Source organism: Triturus cristatus, chromosome 8, assembly GCF_964204655.1.
Source record: "Triturus cristatus chromosome 8, aTriCri1.1, whole genome shotgun sequence".
Classification (NCBI taxonomy): Eukaryota; Metazoa; Chordata; class Amphibia; order Caudata; family Salamandridae; genus Triturus; species Triturus cristatus.
The window spans coordinates 1180815670-1180825410 of NC_140591.1; positions in this window are offsets into that span (position 1 = coordinate 1180815670).

The window sequence follows — 9741 nt, forward strand, 5'->3', positions numbered from 1 at the left end:
ATGATTACATCTTACATGGAGCTTGGTATTACAGGTTTTTATTCCTCAGCGAATATCCATTAAACGAAAATTCTACATCATGAAGTCTATCAACCACACACAAGCACTTAGGTCACAGTCCTACAGAGTCTGTCAAAAACCAACAGGGTCCCATCATCTCTTACTCTCCCCCTTTGTTAAATAACTCACAAGACACTACATCCCCCCCTTTGTTAAACAGAAACTGCAAATATAAGATACACACATCATAACTCTTCAATAAGTCATTTTGGAGCTTGAATCAGTTACCCAGATCCTGTCATGTGATCCTGTGGCGATACAAGAGAAGTGTCCATGACTGGTACTGGTGACAGAGATACCGGTGTAGTAGATGGGCTCTCAGAATTCTCAGGTGGAGAATTCTCACTTCTGTCATCTGGAGTTGGCGAATATTTAGGCAGGTGCTTGCAATGCGAAGAATCTCACATAATGTACTTTTCAGGATGGTGAGCAGTCACCATGTGTCCGTTACTAGTCACAACCCTCAGCATCAAAAGGCGCATTAGACTTGTATGTTTGTTTCTGACTGACAAGGACTCAGTCTCCTTCTGTAAAGACAGTGTTTGCATAGGTCTTCATTATGTGTTTGGTACATGAATCTCTTTGACGAAGTTCAACATCATCAGTCACTCTTTTAGTGGTCCAATGTGGCAACTTGGTCTTCATGGCTCTCTCAAACATCAGGGTTGCAGGACTTTCACCTATAATTGAATGGGGAGTCGACTGGTATTTATTTTATTTATTTATTTTATTTTAGCGATTTCTACAGCGCCTGGTGACCCAAGGGTATCCCCGCGCTATGTAACTTGAACCTATTGAGACGGGAGGTAGTCGAAGGGTGTTACTTGGGAAACAAGTGGGTCTTAAGTTTTTTTCGGAACGCAAGGTAATTGGATTCCAATCTGAGGGCCAGGGGGAGTGCGTTCCAGCCTTTGGCCGCCTGAACGGAGAATTGGCGGCCTCCCGTGCGGACTTTTTTGAATCTGGGAATGTGGACTCGATTCTCATTTTGCGATCGTAGCACTCTGGTTGCTGTATAGGGTGTAATCATGTTGCTGAGGATCGCTGGGCCGGAACCGTTGTAGAGCTTGTGTGTGATACACATTGCTTTAAAGTGCACCCTTTGGCGCACCGGGAGCCAGTGCAGGGTTTTAAGGGCTGGCTTGGCAGATGTTCTGGAGGGGGTGTGGGTGATCATACGTGCTGCCGCGTTCTGTGTGCGCTGGAGTTTCGAGATGGTAGCCTCGGGGGCACCCAGATAGACTAGATTGCTGTAGTCTAAGCGGGACAGCACTAGGCCCTGGATAAGGAGCTTTCTGGACATAGGAGGGAGTAGGGGCAGGATTTTACGAGTCTTACACATGAGCCCAAAACATGTGCCCGAGGTTTTGGTAGCCTGGGTCTTCATCGTGAGTTGTGGCTCTAGCCACACCCGAGTGTTTTGATTTCAGATTTAGGGGGGGGGATTTCACCGAACACATCGGGCCATATCGTGGGAGGGATAGATGTCCATTGCTTACCGAGTAACATTACCTCTGTCTTTGTCCCATTCAATTTCAAAGATGATTCGTTCATCCAGTTGTGGATGTTTATGAGGCAGTTAGTCAGGTTTTCCGGATGGTCAATCAGCTGGGACAGGGAGACAACCAGTTGGGTGTCATCGGCGTAACTCACCATTTTGATGTTAAATGGTGTTACCACGTCCTCGAGGGGGGCCATATAGACGTTAAAAAGCGTGGGGCTCAGGGAAGAGCCCTGAGGCACGCCGCTGGTGAGTGGGAGGGTGGATGAGTGGTGACTGTCATCCCAGACTTGAAAGGTGCGTCCTGTAAGATAGGATTCGATCCATCCGATAGCTGTCCCGGTAAGTCCTGCTTTCGCCAGTCTGCTCAGAAGGACACGGTGGTTGACCGTATCGAAGGCTGCACTTAGATCCAGGAGGATCACTGCCACTGATCCTCCTGAATCTAGTAAGCCCCTTGCCTCTTCAATCACCGCAAGCAGTGCGGTGTCCGTTCCGTGGCCTGGGCGAAATCCGGTCTGGGATTGTCTGAGCAGTTTGTTTGTCTCAAGGAACTGAGATAATTGGATATTTACCAATTTCTCGGTGACTTTACTAATGCCAGGGAGTAGGGATATTGGCCTATAGTTGGTCAGGTCTGCTGGATCCAGCTGGGGTTTTTTTATGAGTGCTTTGACCACCGCACTCTTCCAGCTGTCGGGGACGATGCCATGTAAAAACGTACAGTTGATGAGGTCCGTAATGGTGGGAACTATTACTGGGGCTACTGTCTTAAGGAACCTGATAGGGGCTGGGTCCAGAGGCGATCCACTTTTCATTTTTACAAGGGTTCGCTCAACCTCTGCGGGGATGACAGGTCGAAAAGTCTTAAGCGAAGGACGACAGCTGCTTTCAGACAAATTGGGGACCGGACTGCTTTCCGTAAGGCTGGGAAGGCTGGAGGGAGGGAGGGAAGCCAGGATACGGGTGATTTTTTCGTCGAAAAAAATGGCTAATTCATTGCTTCTGTCGACTTTGGGTGTGTTAGAGGAGGAGGTGGTGGGGACCTTGGTCAGCTCTTTGACGATTAAAAAAGATTCTCGGGCTGAATTGGATGCTTCTTGTATGCGTGTGGTATAGTAGGAAGCTTTGGCTGATTTGATAGCTTCTTTGTAAATTTTGACCGCAGCCTGGTAGTCTTCTTTGTTGGCATTTTGCCAGGTCTTTCTCCAAAGACGTTCGGCCTTTTTGCAGTTTTTGCGGAGTGCTCTTAGCTCTGTGGAATACCATGGAGCTGAGCCACGTTTGCCGTTTTTATTTTCCCTATTTCTGAGTGGAAGTATAAGGTCTAGGGAGGCGGTAATCCAATCTCTGAATCTTTTGTCTGCGGTATTTGGGTCTTCTGCCTGGGCAGGGATGTTTTTTTCCAGGGTCTGAGTCCATTCGTCCGTGGAGAGTCTGGGCCAGGTCCTATCCTTGCTAAAAGTGGGGGGTGTGCGATTTTTCTTGGAGGTTACAGGTAGTTGGAAGGAGACCATAAAATGGTCTGTCCAGGGGAGGGGCAAGGCCTCTTTGGCTGACATTGAAGGCGAGTTTGTAAGTACAGGGTCTAAGAGGTGGCCCTTGGTGTGGGTGGCACCGGAGTTTAGTAACCGGATGTCAAGAGCCGCTAGATCTTGAATCAAGTCAAGGGCTGCCGAGTTGGCCGGGTCTTCAAGGTGGATGTTCAGGTCGCCAACTATCATGTAGTTAGAGAAGGCGTGGGCTTGGGTTGTAATTAGGTCCAGAAGCGAGCTGATGAAGGGGCCCGGAGTGCCGGGAGGGCGATAAATGAGGAGTCCTGTAAGGGAGGTGGTTGGGTTGAGAGTTACGGAGAAATACAGGCTTTCTGCGTCAGTAACCTGGGCGTCGTAGGTTTTGAAGTGGAGGTGTTCTCGATGGATAATGGCTATCCCTCCTCCTCTACCTAGAGGACGGGGTAAGGACTGAATACAATAGCCCTGTGGGGTTGCTAAGACCATGTCAGATTGAGAATGAGGGCCGAGCCACGTTTCCGTGAGAAAAAATATATCAATTTCATGGTCCTCTATGAGGTCGGCAATCTGAGTCGCGTGTTTGTATGCATGAAGAACAGAATGAAGAGCTGATTAGAACAGAATGAAGAGCTGATTAGAGTTCAAGCTTTTCCAGTGCAGCAAGCTGAACGGTCTTTTTTGAGGGTGCTCATAAAACGCTCAACAACATTGTTTGCATGTGGCCAAAGAGGTATGCTTTTCTGATGCTTGACGTTCAGATGAGTAAGAACATCTTTGAATTCTCAACTGTTGAAAGATGGGCTATTGCTGGACTTCAGAATTTAAGGAACACCCCATTTTGAAAAAATACCATCTAGCCTCTCAATTACTTTTTCTGTGTGATTGACAAGAGGTCTTCTACCAAGGGGAAATGAGATTACTCATCAATGACTGCCATTAGAAGATGTCCATTTTCAAGGGGTTCAAAGAAGTCAACAGTGATTCTCTCCCACACATGCTTTGGAAGAGCAGACATGTTCAATGGATGCGGGGTTGTTTTGGGAGATAAACAGTTGCACAAATGTCAGACCTTTAATTCCCTTTCAACTGTTTCATCAATAAGATAAGGAAGCCAAACATGGTCTCGGAGAGCTCACTTAGTGGTGACAATTCCACAATGTCACTCATGTGCCACTTCAAATACTTGCTGTCTCAGACTCTCCGCTAGGATAATTCTCTAACCTCGTAAGATGATACCTTCTTGGGTAATGGAAAGTTCATATTTCAAATTTTTGAGTTTCTTATATTCACTGTCCTTTGTAAGAGGTCGAGTGTGCTGTTTCCAGGATTGATGTGCAATAATGTCTTTGAGTATTAGCATATTACTGTCTGTGCTAATGGCAGCAATGATTTGTTCCACTCATATAGCAGCAAGTAACCTAGACTTTACAATGAAGTTAATGTTGTCTTCAGACGTTTTGGAAGTGGTACCATGACACTGTACTTGCACCCATGAAAAGTAGTCAGCAGGGTTTTGATCTTTCCCTGGTCGGTGCACAATAGTGTAGTCATATTCCTGCAGTCGTAACCCCCACCTCTGAATGTGAGGGGGCATCTTGGCTTTGGGATTGCCAAAAATGGTAAGCAATGCTTGATGATCTGTGACAAGAGTAAAATTCTTTCCATATAGAAACACGTGAAAATGTTCACAAGCTCGCCCCACAGCTAGACTTTCTTTTTCAAGTTGTGAAGAAGCATGTTCAGTTTGTGACAAACGTCTGCTAGCATAAGCCACAATATGCCTTCGAGCATTTGAATGTCCATTGTGTTAGGTAAGAATTGCACCCAACCCTACTAGACTTGTATCAACAACAACTTCTGTAAGTATCAAAGTAGGCATTTCAGTGACATTCTCAATTGCATGTTTGATTTTCTTGAAGCTTTGTTCACATTGATGTGACCATTGAAATAAAGCACTTTGTTTTGTTAAGTCTCTGAAGGGGGCACTTACTGTGGCAAAATCATGATGTACCTTGAACAATAGCTGGCCATGCGAAGAAAAGAACGTAACAGGGTGACATCTTGTGGGGGACAGGTGGCTGACAAAGCCTGTAGCTTAACCGGATCTGAAGTAATTGCCCCATCAGAGAAAATAAGACCAAGGAATTTGGGTTTTGTTTTGTGGGACTCACATTTCTCTGCATTCAAAGTGAGACATGCATCAGCAAGTAATCGGCACACTTTTGTAAGAGCTTTTTCATGTTCCTTTTGTGTGGCCCCAAAGACTAATATATCATCACTGTAATTGAAAGTATGCATGGCAGACTGTATTATGTGGCGAATAACTATTTGAAACATTTCTGAAGCTTATGACCCGCCCAAACGTAATCTTTTATATCTGAACAAACCAATATGGGTAGAAAAGTAGTAATATACTTGCACTTGTCTTCTAGTTCCATTTGGTTCCAATTGATGATATCCTTTGTTTAGATTAAGGCAAGAGAAGACTTTGGCACTATTCAGCTGGGTGATCATATTGGCAATATGTGGACCTGAATGTTATGCTCTTTCAATTGCCTGATTAGCTTGATGCACATCAGCACAGATGTCTACAGCTCCTTCACTGTCCTTTTTTTAGGCCCTACCACTATGGGCTAAACCCATGGTGTCGGACCAGTAGATCACTCAATGATTTCATTTTTTTTATTTAAAATTCTTTATTTGCATTTTCAATATAAACAAGCACAATGTACACATTACACATATTACATCAAGTGTGCCATTATCCAATTTGTGTTCTGGTTTACATGTGACGATGGTTATCAACTTCAATACATTTGTAAGTGAAATTGTACATTGAATGTCTGTTGCACTGGTTACAGTAATATTTGTATACTAACATGCCTGACTATCTCCAGTGCCTACGTAATTATCCTGTCTTGCTGGGCAATCAGTGTCGGCAATTATCACTCAATGATATCATGCTTTAATAATGTCTCAAGTTCTTTTTAAACAGCTTCCTGTAAATGAAATGCAATTCAACTATGTCACTGAGCAACAGGATAAATGCCCTCATTAATATGCAGTTGCACGTTCACTGCCTTAAGTTTTCCTAATCCATGAAAAACGATGGAAACTGACTCCCTATTTCATGTTGAGCATTTATGTTGTAATTTACAGATATCAGACCCATTTCAGCCGCAGTAGCGAAACTGAGCAAACAGGCATTTTGACGAAGTACCTTGAAGTGCGTGAACTGGTGCTTGTACATTTGTCTTTTTGTGCTTCCTGATTGCTATAAATCAACCTAGACTTTTTAATGGCGTTGATGCAGCCCATGTATACACTGTAGCCTTTGATGTCATCAGCTTCTCGTTCTGTACATTCCTCTGCTCTTGTAGCCATGAGTTCTCGCTCCAGACTGAGAGTTTCTCTCAGCGTCCATCATCTGAATAAATTGGAAAGGCAACCATCTATGACTCTGAGACGTCTGGCTTCTTCATAATTGAATTCACTGAATTTACAATAGTAGATGAGCGTATCAGGTCTTTCAATAAACCAATCGATTGTTTCATCTGCTTTCTGCCTTTCTTGGTTGAATTTGTATCTTTTGTAATCGACATCCGGCATTGTATTGAATTTGATATTTAACAGATCTTTGATTTGACGTATGAGACTTCATCAGCAAGTGGCATTTTCTTTATTACTTCCTTTGCTCTGCAAGATTCTTGAGATATTTTTTTATTTTTTTTTAGTGCACAAAACATACAAGTCAACTGCACTGCAATTGAAAAATTTCAAAGAGAGGCTTTAGGTCATCTTACACATGATATGACTGGAGAGCACTTATAAGACAGTTTCCTCTCTCATCCAACCTCCACCAGCAGTGGAATGCAGTTATCATGCAATTATTGGTCATAAACCGCCCCTCCCCTCCCCACCGCATGCAGTTCCCCCATCTGTTCTCCTTTCTAGCTCGTTGTAGTATCTGTCCTGTTTTTAAGGTAAGTGGTAAGTGGCTCCCAAATATCTAGGTGTCTGGAGCGTGCAGGCATGAGCTCCCAATATACATCATGTTGCTCCTGGCGATGTGCTGCATTCGACAGCCACGTGGCGTGCGCCGGCGCGGACAGCCATCCCCAGTGTATATCTTCCCTGTGCTTGGCCAGCAGCAGCAGCATCGCCGCTAGGTGCCGGTTTGCTCTTGGTATCTTTGCAACGTCCCCCAGCAGACCCGAATCCAAAAATGTGCCACTGCCCAGCAATTCCAGTCCAGGTGCAGGATGGAGGCCCCCCCCCCCCCGCTGAACAGCGGCAGCAATTCCAGTTGTCTCGCAGCCCCATTCTGTGCAGGTGAGCTGGTTTGTGTTACATCTTATGTAAGTACTTGAAAGTTTTTCTGTCTGGCCGCAGCAAAATGCCCAGCTTGTCTCTGTTATCTCACTCCCAAGTTCCAGCTCCCACTCCTCCTATGCGCTAGACGTGCCCTCTTGAGGTAGTTTTATAGAAGAGGAGTAAATTCTTGTGACTAGCTTCAGTGGCGTAGCCGCACCATACAGTTGTTCCAGCACCTCAAGGGCCAGGGGGGATGCCGGGAATGTATTGTATGCCGCCCTACAAGTTGCACGCAGTTGGTAGTAGAGCTGAGTGTCAAGCGCTGTGGCTGCTCTTGTAGTGGGAAGGGGGAAGGAATTGCCCGTCCGGGAAGAGGTCCGCAATGGTATTGCTCTCCAAATCGGCAGCTCTGATAGCCGCCCCCTTATCACACATCAGAGGAAACGGTGGGTTCCCTGCCAGTGGAGCTGGTGGGGCATACAGCACCGGAATAGTCATCCTACGTCGGAGGCCAACCCACGACCACCTCATGCATTCGATCGGGTTAATTTCACCATGTGGTACCTTGTATTTGACAAACACGGCCGTTGTCAGTGGCCAGGGCGCTGCCCTGTCCTGCTCAACCACAACAAGATTCTTGAGATATTTGATGATATTTTTGTTATCTGCTTCTTCCAATGCATCAATGAAACCATGAAAAATTTCAATCCAGGCAGCCCATCTGATGCCAATATTCTGTTTTTTGGCGGTATCAAATGGAAGCAGTGGATTCATGAAAACAGCAGCGTTATAACCAGTTGTGGAACTTACTGACGTTGAGAGTATGTGCTACTGGAAGTGCTGGCTCACTCACCGGATGCGCAACGCCTTCTTTCTCTTCTACGTAAGTACTTGTTTTGTCTCTTGCATGTGTTTGTCATCATTTTCATTCTTCTGAATTGTACCGGGTTTCCCCTGCCTTTAGCATTTCTCTGTATCTGGCTATTTCTCTTCTAGCACTTCCTTGCACCTGGATATTACTGCCTTTAGTGCTTCTCTGTACTTGGCTGTCGCTGCCTTTAGCTTTATCGTTCTGTATGGCTTATGGCTTTAAGTTGCGTTGTGGCGCAATACCTCTTTAATGGCCTCACCAGCAGGTTACTGGCCGATAATTCACAAATTTCTCTGTAAGGTCTTTGCCTTCTTCGAAAGCTTTGCACTGGCTGGAGTGGCGCTCCAAGTCCAGATACGCCAACCACTGATCTTCACTTCAACGGAGGTGTGCGTGGCAAGCACGAGCAGTTTGCTGGACCACGGTAAACTCTCTGGGAGAGCACTGTTGGTTCTTCGGGTTCCTTATGTCCTATCTCGTCACCAGTTGGAGCATCCTCCGCAGCCTCAGAGCATGTAATGATTATGTCACACGCTGAGCTTGGTATTACATGTCACTATTCCTCAGCATGTAATGTCAGCTGAACATTCTACATCATGAATTTTATCAACCACACCCAAGCACTTATGTTACTGTTCTACGGAGTTCGTCAGGAACCAAAAGGGTTTCGTCATCTCTAACTCACAAAACACGACACCGCCTATGGTATTCCAAGCATCCTCAAGATTGACAATGGTATCCCATTGCAGTGAAGTTAATTCCAAACACACCTCGACCATTTTAGAACATCACACTGTAAGCCACAAGCGAACAGGAAGTGGAAATTTTCATGCACATTTTCAATAAAACCCTGAGGCTATGCATGGAACAGAGCGAGGATCTGAGGATCTCGAGTAAGTAGTCCACATCTTCTGGTAAATCTATCAGAACACCCCACACTGCTACACTCAGATGCCCCTGGGGCCCTTTTGTTCAGACTGCCATTCAAAGACACCCTACTAGTGCCACTTCAATACAAACGAATATACGACGTTACATTCTGGTGTTTACACCTCGATATCTTTACAACGCAGGCATTACAACGCAAGTCGTTACAACGACTTGTGTTGGCGGGCGCTGGACTTAGAAATAGTATGATTTACTATTCCAACTATAGTCTAGGTATAGTAGGGAAGGTGTTGGAATAGTAAATCATACTGTTCCTTAGGTTAGAGCGCCATCCGGCGCAAGTCATTGTACTGACTTGCGTTGTAATACCCGCGTTGTAAAGGTATTGCGGTGTAAACACCGCGATGTAACCGATGTTTCCCAATACAAACATATGGCATCAGGCTCCCTAGTGAGAGAGAGCACTGAGGCTAGCCACAAGAGAAATGCTTAACTGGTGGGAGACCAAGTATTAAAACAGACATTCGAGAGGAACATTTAGAAATCCATATGAGAACGGTCTACATGCCTTCACCACCATCAGGGCCCAATGG